The following is a 12,364-nucleotide window of genomic DNA, read 5'->3' as shown; positions in this document are numbered from 1 at the left end:
GGGTCCCAAAGCAAGATATTTACAAGAAAAACGCACTTTATTCAAAGAATATACGTGGTGGTTTCTTCAAGCTTCTGGGCCCTTAAAATTATCCCGGGCCCGTGTTCAAAAGTAGCTACCCCCTGATAACGCTACTGGTAAGAATGCTTTGTGCCACACGCCATGCGTAGGATATATGCGTATGATGAAATCGGTGGCACAAAGCATTCTTACCAGTAGCGCTATCAGGGGGCAGCTACTTTTGGACACGGACCTGGGATAATTTTAGAGGCCCAAAACTTTTTAAAAGGGGCCCAGAAGCTTGAAGAAACCACCACGGTAGTGAAATGCAACTTCTGGTACTGAAATGCAAACTAACTATGCAATTTTTGCAAAGTATTGTTGCGTGATAAATTTATGAACATGACTGTTATTTCTATTGGGAATAAACACGATTCAGTTTGTAAAAACTTGTTGATATGGTTGTTTTGACTTTGAAATTTTATACGCTGCAGTGGCGCGGGAACTATTTTTCTCTAGGGGGGGCTGAAGCTGCCGTAGCGTTGTCAGCTTCTGGGGGGCGAAGCCCCCCAGACCCTCCTCATGTAGGAGAACATTTAAAACTGGTAGTTGGCATACGGTCCCCTCCTATGTAAAAAAAAAACGACGCCAAGACACACACATTGCAAATTGTAACAAATGAAGGACGGCAACAATAAAGCAGCTGTTCAGGAAATTAAAATGAAAACAAACAAATTAGAAAGTGACATGGAAACGACAGTAGCCTATGTGGAAATGAGTTCTCACACGCTTCCGAAGATTGCCTTTCGTTCAGGTGCTTTCTCTATGAATTGTGTCATGAATTTGACATCGACAGTGTCCAAAATGTATTGGTGGACATGCATCAACGCAAGATGAGTAAATCTTTTTTGTGTCATTGAGCTTCTCAACCACGTTTTCAGGCGTCTTAGAGCAGATAAAGAGCATTCTGATGATGCAGCTGAAACCGAGAGGCAAAGCTCCACGAACTTCCGCGTTTTTTTTAAAGATCTAATGTTTTAGGGTTTAGTTTCGATAGTATCTCGGTAACCTTTTGAACGGAGTTTGCGGTTTTTCCACGTACAACATCGCTTGGCAAGGTAAGTTCCATTTTTAGGCGATCTTTTCTGATGGCATCTGATAAGCTGATCTTGCTTTAGTTTTGCTCACTCGGGGATCCTTTGGCGTCTTTAGGTTATTGGCAGACGCAAAGACGATCGCTGCTTCCATAAACTTGGTAACGGATTCATCTTTTCCACGATTTTTAATCCGTTTGCAGAGAATGGTGATGGATTCCAAAGCTAAAAATGCAGAGATCTTCTTGTTTTGGAGCTGTCTTGCGACGGCTTCTGCAGGCTGAAAAACTTCACTGCTACGCTGCAGGTAGGCTAATCTCAAAATAAAGCCGCATCGTGCGTGCTTGTTTTGCAAGCCGAATATCTTTGCACGTGCGTCTCCTCTAATTGCACTATCTTCTGTCATGTCGGTCAGGCATTGCAACAGGGTAGGGTAGCACTTAACAACACGAGCGAGGGCAGAAGCACGAACGCATCAACGGGTCGGACACAAACCCAACAAATTGCAGGCAACTTTATAGGAATCAAAAAGTGACATGAATAAAGGTTTACGTTTAGACGATTTATGAATTACAACTGCAACACTTTGAACAACATCTGTATTGTGTGCCATAAATTGTCAGAATTTTCTAGGAGGGGCTGAAGCAATTATCGAAAATTCCAGGGGGGCTGAATTAGCTCTAGGGGGGGCTGCAGCCCCTTGAGCACCCCTACTTCCTGCGCCCCTGATACGCTGTGAAGTTTGCAAACGATTCAAAAATAGTTGAAGCTTCGGAGCGACGATTATAAAGAATTAAAGTGCCCCTGACAGGTTGGATCCAACTATAGTAACTTTTTAAAGCATTTCCTAGCGCAGAATTACACTTAGCGAACTTTTTAATCTTAACCTCGTAGCTCGACTGGTTAGGGCGTGATTTAATCAAACGACTGCTCCGCAGCGCCACCACAGGCGAAACTCCATATTTCACTGCTCTGGGACGACTTTGGTGGTATTACGTCATCCTAAGTGGACGTCGTTAGCAACGGATGAAACAAACGCTTCCTAGATGTAATTGGTGGATCACAGTTTGGTCGGAGTTGGTACAAGCGGTTGCTTTTTTCGAAGATTTATTGTTTTTTGCAGTTTAATAAAACTGTACTGGATACGTTCCTACAAAACCTAAAATATACTTTAAGTGAAAAATGAAGAAATCGTACGATTCATCATTCATATTTAATTCATCATCACTAATCAAAAATAAATAAAAGTTCTCTCTCTCTCTCATAATGTGCCTTCAGTTGGCCATTGAAATCCTGTGTAACGGCCATCTGGATCTGGAAAATTGTTTCGGATTCGCCAAACAATGCATGACGGCATCACAATCCGATTGTTGCTTCCGAGAGCATCACCTTGTAGTATACACTCCAACACATGCCTGTAGGCATTTTTACTTGAGTGGTATTAACAGAATCATCTTCAGTGAAGTGAAGAGAACATATACGACTAGTTTTGTATGGCCCATCCCTATTTCGAACACTTGAAGAAAACTTTGATCATTTTCTTCTCAGTACCTTGTTTTGTGGGAAAAGAAAGCACACGGTCTTTGTCACTGACAATGTCACATAAACAGCAATTTGTAGGCATTGCCTCAACCATAAATTAAAGGTGCTGTTGTGAGATACTGTTGTTACACTGCAAATGGCTATAGCCAGATTAAGACAAATAAAAAAGTATGAAAATTGTAGCCCAATGAAACTGCAATTTCAATTGAATTGAGATGCTGTTTGATAAAAGTAAACTCAACCTATTTGATCGAAACCTGACAGTAATAATAAGTTCACTTTTTCATTTCGGTAATTCTTAATTTGCACATGCTTTAGACCAACAGAGCCCCACACATTTACGTTTTGCAGTAGCCGTACCATACTTTACCAAGTCATCACAGAGAAAGAATGTATCCTTCCCGCTTACTGTGACGTCACAGCGGTGTTGCCGCTTTTATTTTCGCAATTAAATGAGTGCCAGATTCGCCGATGTCAACGAAAGTTTGCAAGCGTGTAACTTAGTAGCCTGTTGATATTTTTTACGATTTGCTGGTCAGGGAAGTTTGTTAGTGTCATCTTTTTGGTATCTTAGGTAAATTTAGCGAATTTATTTTCCTGTCAAAGGCACTTTAAGTTATGAACATTATGAACAAACTCCACAAAGTGGCAGTAGGCTACTTTGAGCACTTGAGATGTGAATAAACCAAGAAAAAAGTGTCTATAACTCTAAACTGCCATATCATAGTCCTACTAGTACTATGCAAAAGTTCCTACAAGTAATTGTCAGCCAGGTTGTTTTCCTGAGTGAGATTTTGAAACAAAACGCAAGAGGCAACAATGTAGGCTAAACATTGCAACCCACTTTTAGTCCACAACATAAATTAAAGTAGGCAGGTGATAGGTCACGAAATTAAGGTAAAGGTGGCCCTACCCTTGATTCCAGGTGTCGGGGATGAGAAAATAAGGTTCTCATTGTACTAAGCTTCCGACACTAATGAGAGTATAGGGTAGTCAGTTCATTTCTCCCAGCCGCCTTTCCTTCAGCAACTATGCCCACCTAATTTGTTACACCCCTACAAAAAAAAAATACACCCTGGGTAGAGGTGAGTGGTTTTTATCAACCAGCTTAAGCTGGGTGTTGAGCCATACAGATTTGTATTATTGGAAAACCAACGCCTTATCCGCTACGTCATCGCACAAAACGTAGGCTAGACTAACCAGACCACCCTTAATTCTAAGATTGCCGAATGAATCTAGCCGAGGTTACATTTTTGTTTAATCAAGTCGATCGAGTAGTTATTCCGTTAGCAGTGAAATTGCTGGGTCATCCGAAACGTATTGGATGTCTGCACCGCCGCACCACAGTAACATGAAGTAGATACAGATCTCATGTCCCATCGTCTCAAGCAAGCGATAGAACTGATTCTGTTTTATAAGCAGCTTAATCTCATTTAATCCTCTCGCTAACGTTCGAAACCAAGTAGAAGGGATAGTGAATCGAACAAAGTGAACAATATAACAGTGGCTAAACTGCAGTAGCCTACTCAGTTTTCCACAGGCCCGTAGCCAGCCGGGGGCCAGAAGGGGCCTCGCCCGCCCTGGCAAAATTCCAACATTCTCGAGCAACAGCTACAATTCTAATGCTTATTATAATTAAAATTATAATGATTAGCAGATATTGCTACATTTGGATCTAGCACTGCCGTTTGTGAGTGTGGATTCTCAGTGTTAACAAGGGTTGACGCTCCCACTAGACGGAGCATGTTACAACCAAGACAGGCAAACTTGGTGCTTATGGCCTTTGAACATTCTGTATCGAAATCTATCGATTTAGACTTGTTTGTGAGACGGTTTGCATCCAAACATCCGCGACTGCAATTGCAATAGACTAGCTCACGCAGTGGCGTAGCCAAAGGGGGGGTGATTTTGGGGGTTACGACGCCCCCCTTTGGCACGAGTGTGACGTCACGATATTGAAAATGATGCTTTCAGTCTCTATGTCTGTAAAACAAAATTTTCCTAATTTTAAACGAAACTGCACTAAAAGAGCGAGTTTTGCCAATACCAAATATTCAAATATCTCAGCCAAGAGTTAGCAACAAGAAAACACAAAGACTTAGCTTTATTACCGAAAAATGCCCAAGAAAACATGATCTTATCCTTTTGCGATGCCACCGGACAGCACCATTTTACAATAATATTCATACCCAAATTTTTGTTGAAAATGAACTCAGAATGCACCAAATTCAAAGTAATTTTTCAAAACTTTCTGGGGGAGGCCCCCCAGACCCCCCGCCGCTGGGTGTCGACGTCAGGCTTCGCCCGCTGGCCGTTAAAAAAAAAGACCTTTCAAAATTCTTGGCTACGCTACTGAGCTCACTGGTGTATAGGCGGAATGTAATCATATATATCAAAATCCTCGGCACTAGCTTCTTCGAGCCAGTTACTTTTTGCTCATAACAAGCAGGCTACCACTATTTATACGACAAGTCAACAATTGCTGTGTTATGTTGGTCATTGTAATATGGTTGCCGTGATTTAACTAGCAGATAAAATAAGAGATCAGTGTTGGCCTTAACATTAATCTGATATATTGTAATTTTTGTGAATACCGGTATTTAAGAGGTTAAAATGCCAAAATCATTTAAAGTTTTTCGGCCCCCCTAAAAAAAAAGTTGGCCCCCCCTTGCTCTGCGGTCTGGCTACGGCCCTGGTTTTCCAGTTTTTACAAGTAGGCTATGCAGTAGGCTGGATATAGCTTACTGTCAGGATTTAGCTCTTAAAAAAAATTTTTCGGTCCAAGAACAAAGATTCCCACAAACAAGTGCAGTGTTTCTGCTGATCACAGCACAGTGGCCCAACGCGCCGGTTAAAATATAGCCTACTGTACACGTGTCTACATAAAATTATGTGATGGCTGTTTTGATATGCCAGTACAAACTTAGGTAAAATGATGCAATATAGAGATCTGGCGGGAGCTTGTCCTTGCAAAACTTTTGACAAATTTTACCAATTTGAAGTGGTTTGATTAAATTTAAGTTAATGTGTGAAAAATTTAGAGTTATAAAATTCGGTTTAGTTGAAAGTAAGTATAAAATACAGTATCTATTTTACGATCACAGAAGAATTTTAATAACTTGTTTGTTGAAGTTTTGTAGGCTATAGCCTATTTATAGAGCTATACGCCTATAGCCTATGATCTTTCACTAAGACTTCGAAACTTTGTAGAGACTGTGTTTTATCATCTTTCCCTATAGCCTTTCATTCCATAGCCCACAGGGCCGTTGACAGGATTTCTCTGGCCCGGTACCAATTTATTTTCGGGCTCCCTTCATCGACAATGTTATGAATATAAAGGTTGTGTACAAACTTTTATTGAAGTCGTTTAAGCATGATCATTGAACAAATCTTGCGCAATCTTAAAATTTCTTGAACGGCAAAACTTACTATCTCTACTTATAGCGGTTGCTTTTTTGAACTTTTATTTGTCACATGGCGCTAGAGCATTACTTCCCGATACCATTGATATTTCACTGGTCAATGGTCATTCCAGACTCACCAGAAGAGAATTTACAGCAAAGGTAGTGCAGACAGTCAGAAAGTTTTCAATTTGATTTAGGAAAGGTGTTTGGGCCTCGGTCAAACATTTGCTGATAGTTGCGATCTGAACAGCGTTTTAGGCTGAAGGGAGCCGGTACTTTACCATCTGACGGCTGAAATGGCTGTTTTAACCTCTGATGGCAATTCCTTTAGATCTGAATATATTAAGATCTTGATAATGTTTGAAGTCGCGTGGAATTTTTTACATCCGGACCCCTTAAATATTTCGAGCCCGGGTCCAAAAGTACCACCTAGACCCCCCTGTCAACGCCCCTGATAGCCCACTTTCATCAACACTAAAATAGGTTACGATAGTTTACTTGTAACATGTACCATGTTTTTAACTAACAAATTTATATTTTAACATTTAACCGAAACTTATCTGAATTGCTAAGTGCATTACAACGCTGCAAATTCAAAACCTAAATTATGTTCTCACGGAACTTAGGTCACGCCTCCTGTTTAACAAATGCCACTCTCACGGAATTTAGCTCACCACATCTGTATTTCTAAAGCGACCTAACTATGTAACCGGTTTTGCTTTCATAACTCTCACGATAGGCTATTACTGATAAAAAAAAAAGGTAGCCTACTATAGGCTACCGGTAGCCTATATTATAAAATAAGCGGAGAATTGAAAAATGCACACACTCAGAGAAAGAGAACAGACTGAACAACACTTAGAAACAGACTGTGAAAGGAGAAGGTTAAATTCACGACGGAGAATGTCGCTCATCTGACATTCTGACACCCGTCGCAATGAACTAAATTGGTTAGACATATTTCTCAATTTCCCAAACTTGTAATTTTGATTTATAACAAATTTAATTTGTTTGTTTAATTTAATAGGTAATCATACCCCTAGACTAGACAGCCTAAATTATACTTATAATAACAAAAGACAGCATCAGATAAGCAAAACCTACATTGGAGACTTCAGATAGCCAAAACCCTACACTGGGGGCATTAAGATTAGGTAAAAATCTACATACTTGTTAACTAGTTCAATAACCAACGCGTATAAGCTACTTTATAATAGGTTATTGCAATACTTTCTTACTGGAGTAGGCCTACATATAAAATGGTAGATAGCCTAAGGCTAGGCCCTAGAAGCTTACTCCTTCAACCCACTGATGAAAACACGTTTGTCAAATAGGCTATAGGCTAACGGTTACCGTACGTTTTCTTTTTTGTCGCATCCACCTTCAGGCATGTGTTTAAGTGCGTTGCCAAAAACACACCTATATTCTAGATTGCTGTCGATCCAGCAAACGCCAAACCATGGCTATGGCTTGGGCTTACCCTAAATCAAGTAGCCCATGGGTCGCAAAGTACAGAATACTCAGTTGTGCGCTCTGGGCAAATGGGTGTCTCGATTTCACTTGCCAAAGTCGCTCACTTGCAGACTCATAAAGCCTTGAGTTAGTGAAGTGCTTAGAGTTTATGGAGCGACAAAAAAGAGACAGGATGGCTCCTTGCAACGCACTCAGTCGATTACAAAGCCTGCTAGGACAGGGAGGTGTAGGTCGCAGGTAACCAGTCACAATGAGCAAGGAGTCAATTTGATGGCAGTGCGGGCATTGTGACTTCAGACAGGTGCACAATTTTCAGTTAGAGCTAGAGCGTAGACTGATGCAATAGTGGTTGTGAGCAAAGTGTCAACTCTGGTACCCCAGCGCAAGAGTCAACCAGTCCCCACAAAGCTCTCTTTAATGAGATCTTTTTGCGTAGTGATTTCCAATGTTGACGGTAAGTGAGCGGCCTGTCCAGGAGTACGCTCCGGTATTTGAGGTCATGACAAAATGATAGGGTTTTTCAATCGTTGTTGAGCTTGAACTCATGTTTCGCTTTCCGGTTTTGCTGAGCTTCAATCTCCATTTTTAAAAGTAGGCTTTGCCAAATATGTCAACATGTCCTGGTATAAATTCCGTCATGTTTTCCAATGTTTCGAATCGGAACTTTGTTTCAACCCGGGTTTTGACGGATGTAAAATAGCCAAGTCAGCAGCATTGGCGCACTTCGTGGATACCGTGTTTGATAGGTCATGGGTGTAAATAGGTTATTGAACAGAATGAGAGCCAGGACAGATCCCGGATGGATGCGTTTTTAAGGCGTCTTAACCTTCTGAATTTACCGCTTTCGGTGGTGAGAGTAAAACCTCTGCTATAAACCGTCTCCATGATCATATATCAAGGGCTATGGAGAGGTAGAACCTTTTACTGACTGATGCGCAATACACAGCCTCTCGTCGGTTACTGGTCCTCACAACCCAGGTGAAAGGACATGTTGAATGGAACTTCAGCCTCTGTCTGTGTAGCAAGACCGTCCCAGCTAAAACCTGCACGAGGAGAGCCTGCTATGCTGATCTGGGCGGATCTAGAGAAGCCAACTCGAAAAAATTGTCGAAATTGCTGGCAGCAGGGTGACGGATTTCTTGTCTCACCCGAAGTGCCCCAAGATGAGTTCAACGATGAGGTCAGAATAAGATGTTTGGCGGAAGATCCCTACATGTGGACAACGACAAAGATCAAAAATCTCAGTTAGCGAGATACTGCGATGGTGGAAAGAACTTTGGAGGCTCTACCAATAATTTTTCATACCTCCAGACTATCTCCTATTATGAACAAAATAAATAAGAAAAAAAACTTTAGTTGGTCAGATAGTAGGCCCCCCAGGCTGTCGGCCAGCTCTGTAAAAGCGACTGGGGAAGAGATCCACACAGGTGAAATTGGTTTACATGGTGATGCAAAGCATGCCATTTATGATGTGGCTAGATTAAATCCTTCTGGAAGTCTAGTCACGGAAAATGTAACTGATGAACGTGTGAGACTAAGAAAAGATTTTATGTTTGGAACATGGAACGTAAGAAGCTTAATACAACCTGGAAAATTAAAAGTAGTTAGTGATGAAATGAAACAACAAAAAATAAAAATACTTGGGCTCAGTGAAACAAGATTGAAAGGGAAAGGTACTTTCAGAACAGCTGATAATAATTTGCTTACTCAGGGAAGGAGGATGGAGATGGATACTGCCATGGTGTTGGTGTTTTGTTGGAAAGGAATACTTCCAACAGTCTTATGGGATATCTCCCAGTAAATGACAGATTTTTAATGATAAGAATCAAAGCAAAGCCTTGCAACATCACAATTATAGGCTACAAATATATGCACCAACTACATCAGCAAAAAATTCTGTTATCGAAGAATTTTATGATTCATTACAAGATACAATAGACAAAATTCCAAAAAGAGATATTTTAGTAGTTATGGGAGACACAAATTCAAAAATAGGAAAAGTTAATTGTGCATCAAGTACACATGGAATCCATGGACTTGGTCAACAGAATGCACAAGGAGAACAACTAATAGAGTTTTGTGAAAACAACAAGCTTGTAGTAACAAACACAACATTTGCACAGCATCCTCGTCAACTGTATACCTGGACATCACCCGATGGAAAAACACGAAATCAAATTGATTATATCATGATCTCACAAAAATGGAGAAACAGCATTAAAAAAGTAAAAACTTATCCGGAAGCTGACTGTGGTACCGACCACCAACTGCTAAAAGCAGCATTAAAGCTTCGGCTACAAAAGATGACACACTCTTTGCCCCCACTTCAATTCGATTATGACAATATGACAGAAGATTATTCCATTGAAACAAGTAACAAATTTGAGGTGTTATTAGGTATAGACGGAAAATCATTACCTCAGGAGCTTTGGAATAACACAAAGGAAGTAATTTTAAAATCAGCTAAGAGCACATTACCAATGAAAAACAGGAAACGAAACAACTAGATTAAAGAAGAGACATTAATGAAAATAAAACAACGGAAAAAAATTGAAAGCAAAAATTTCCCATTCAGAAGAGGCCAGACAAGAGTACGCTCAGCTCAATAGAGAGGTACAAAAGACCATGAGAAAAGACAAACGAGACAATATAGAACAACAATGCTGAAAAATCGAAAAACACGCATCAAATAACTCATGTCGTGATTTATACCAAGCGGTAAAAAGCATAACCAATAAGTTCAAACCAAAGCTAGACAACATGAAAAGTAAAGATGGTGAAGTTTTGTGGCAGAAAGAGGAGGTAAAAAAGAGATGGAAAGAGTATTGCAAAGAATTATACAAAGAAAAAGATCCTATCGATAATGTACAAACAAATCCAATTACACAATGCAAAGATGAAAATGATACAGAGCCACATCCACTGCTGAGTGAAGTAGAAAATGCTTTAAACACTATTAAAAACAAAAAAAGTCCCGGATCTTATGATATAGTACCCATCGAACTATTGAAATATATTGGAGAAAATGCAGTGAGAACAATTCATAAACTTTGTATCAGAATATGGGAAACCAACATTTGGCCAGATGATTGGGTAAAGTCAATATTTGTCCCATTACCAAAAAAAGGCGATATAACGGAATGCAGCAACAACCGAACACTTGTTTTAATTAGTCATGCCAGCAAGGTAATGTTAACAATAATTAAAAAAAGACTAGAAAACAAAATTGAACACGAATTAGCTCCTGAACAGGCTGGTTATAGACCCCGCAAAGGAACAAAAGACGCAATATTCAATCTTAAAATGCTGATAGAGAAACGAAGAGAACGGAACCTTTCAACTTATTTATGTTTTCTAGACTATCCAAAGGCTTTTGATTCAGTGAAGCACCAACAATTGTGGACAATTCTGAAAGGTTATGGCTTTCCTACACATCTGATCAATTTAATCCGAAGCCTGTATAGGCTACTGCTCAAAAAGCAGCAGTAAGAACTGGAAGTGGCCTCACCAAGTGGTTTTCCATTGGAAAAGGTGTCAGACAGGGATGCATATTGTCACCATATCTTTTCAATCTTTATACTGAACACATAATGAGAAAAGTTTTGGAGAATTTTGATGGCTCTGTGAAAATTGGAGGAAAAGTGGTAACCAACTTTCGATATGCTGTGCTGACGACATAGTGTTGGTCGGTGGAAGTGTTAGGGAACTGCAAGAACTTTTGAATAGGATCAAGTCGAGAAGTGAAGAATATGGTTTGCAATTACATCCCACAAAAACAAAAGTGATGGCCACAAGTAAAAAAGATGAAATTTGTCCAAGCTTATACATTGGTGGTACTGGTAGCTAATGTTGTTGAAAGTGTAAGTAATTTCTGCTATCTTGGCAGTGTCATAACTGACACTTATGATGATAGCACGGAAATTAGAAGGCGAATTGCTATGGCAAAAACAGCTGTGACATCACTTGCAACGGTGTGGAAACAGAGATCAATTGGTAAAAACACCAAATTAAGATTGCTGCGAACTCTCGTTTTCCCAATTGCCACATATGGATGTGAAATTTGGACATGCAAAAAACGTGACATTAAAAAGTTAAAAAGTTTTGAATTGTGGTGTCACAGAAGGCTATTACGTATCAGCTGGATGGAAAGAAAAACAAATGAATTTGTTTCCCAACAAATAAACGATAAATGGAGTCTGATAAACAACAATAACCTTTGAAAATTGAGATATTTCGGATACATTGCAAGAAGCAACTCGTTGGAAAATTCAATGTTAACTGGGATGGTGCAAGGCAAACGAACAAAAGGACGACAAAAAATGAAATATTTTGACAATATCAAGCAAATTACAGGAATAAAAAGCATGCCGGAAGCACTAATAAAAACAAAAGACAGAACAAAATGGAGGCAGTTTATAAGGGAGATCACAGCTGATCAAATATGATCAATCTGTTGAAGAAGAAGATCATATATCGGTGCTTATAAGCTACTGGTACCAGCTTACATGATAAAACTTCTTTCACAGTGTTCGGCTAAAACCGCAGAAAGACATCTGTACTTTAAAATTAATCCGGTAGCCTACCTAATAAGTATTTGCTTTCAAAATTACTTAGGTACCGGTACTCGGTGCATATCTTGAAAAGTACCAAATCACTTCAGTGGCTTGTGCGAACCGGTGCGAGCCGGTTGAACTCCACCACTGCTTGCAGAGGCTTTGAATCACTGACGCAGATCTAACTATGCATAGCTAGACTATGCATGTTATGATATGATATATACAATGACATGTTGCACAATGCACATGTCATCCAAGTGACTCCTTACATCTTGTCTTTTTGTGTTTTGGCTTT

The sequence above is a fragment of the Aplidium turbinatum genome, chromosome 2, assembly GCF_918807975.1.
Source record: "Aplidium turbinatum chromosome 2, kaAplTurb1.1, whole genome shotgun sequence".
NCBI classification, from domain to species: Eukaryota; Metazoa; Chordata; class Ascidiacea; order Aplousobranchia; family Polyclinidae; genus Aplidium; species Aplidium turbinatum.
The sequence above is the reverse complement of the archived record's forward strand: the minus strand, read 5'-3'. Positions refer to the sequence as shown.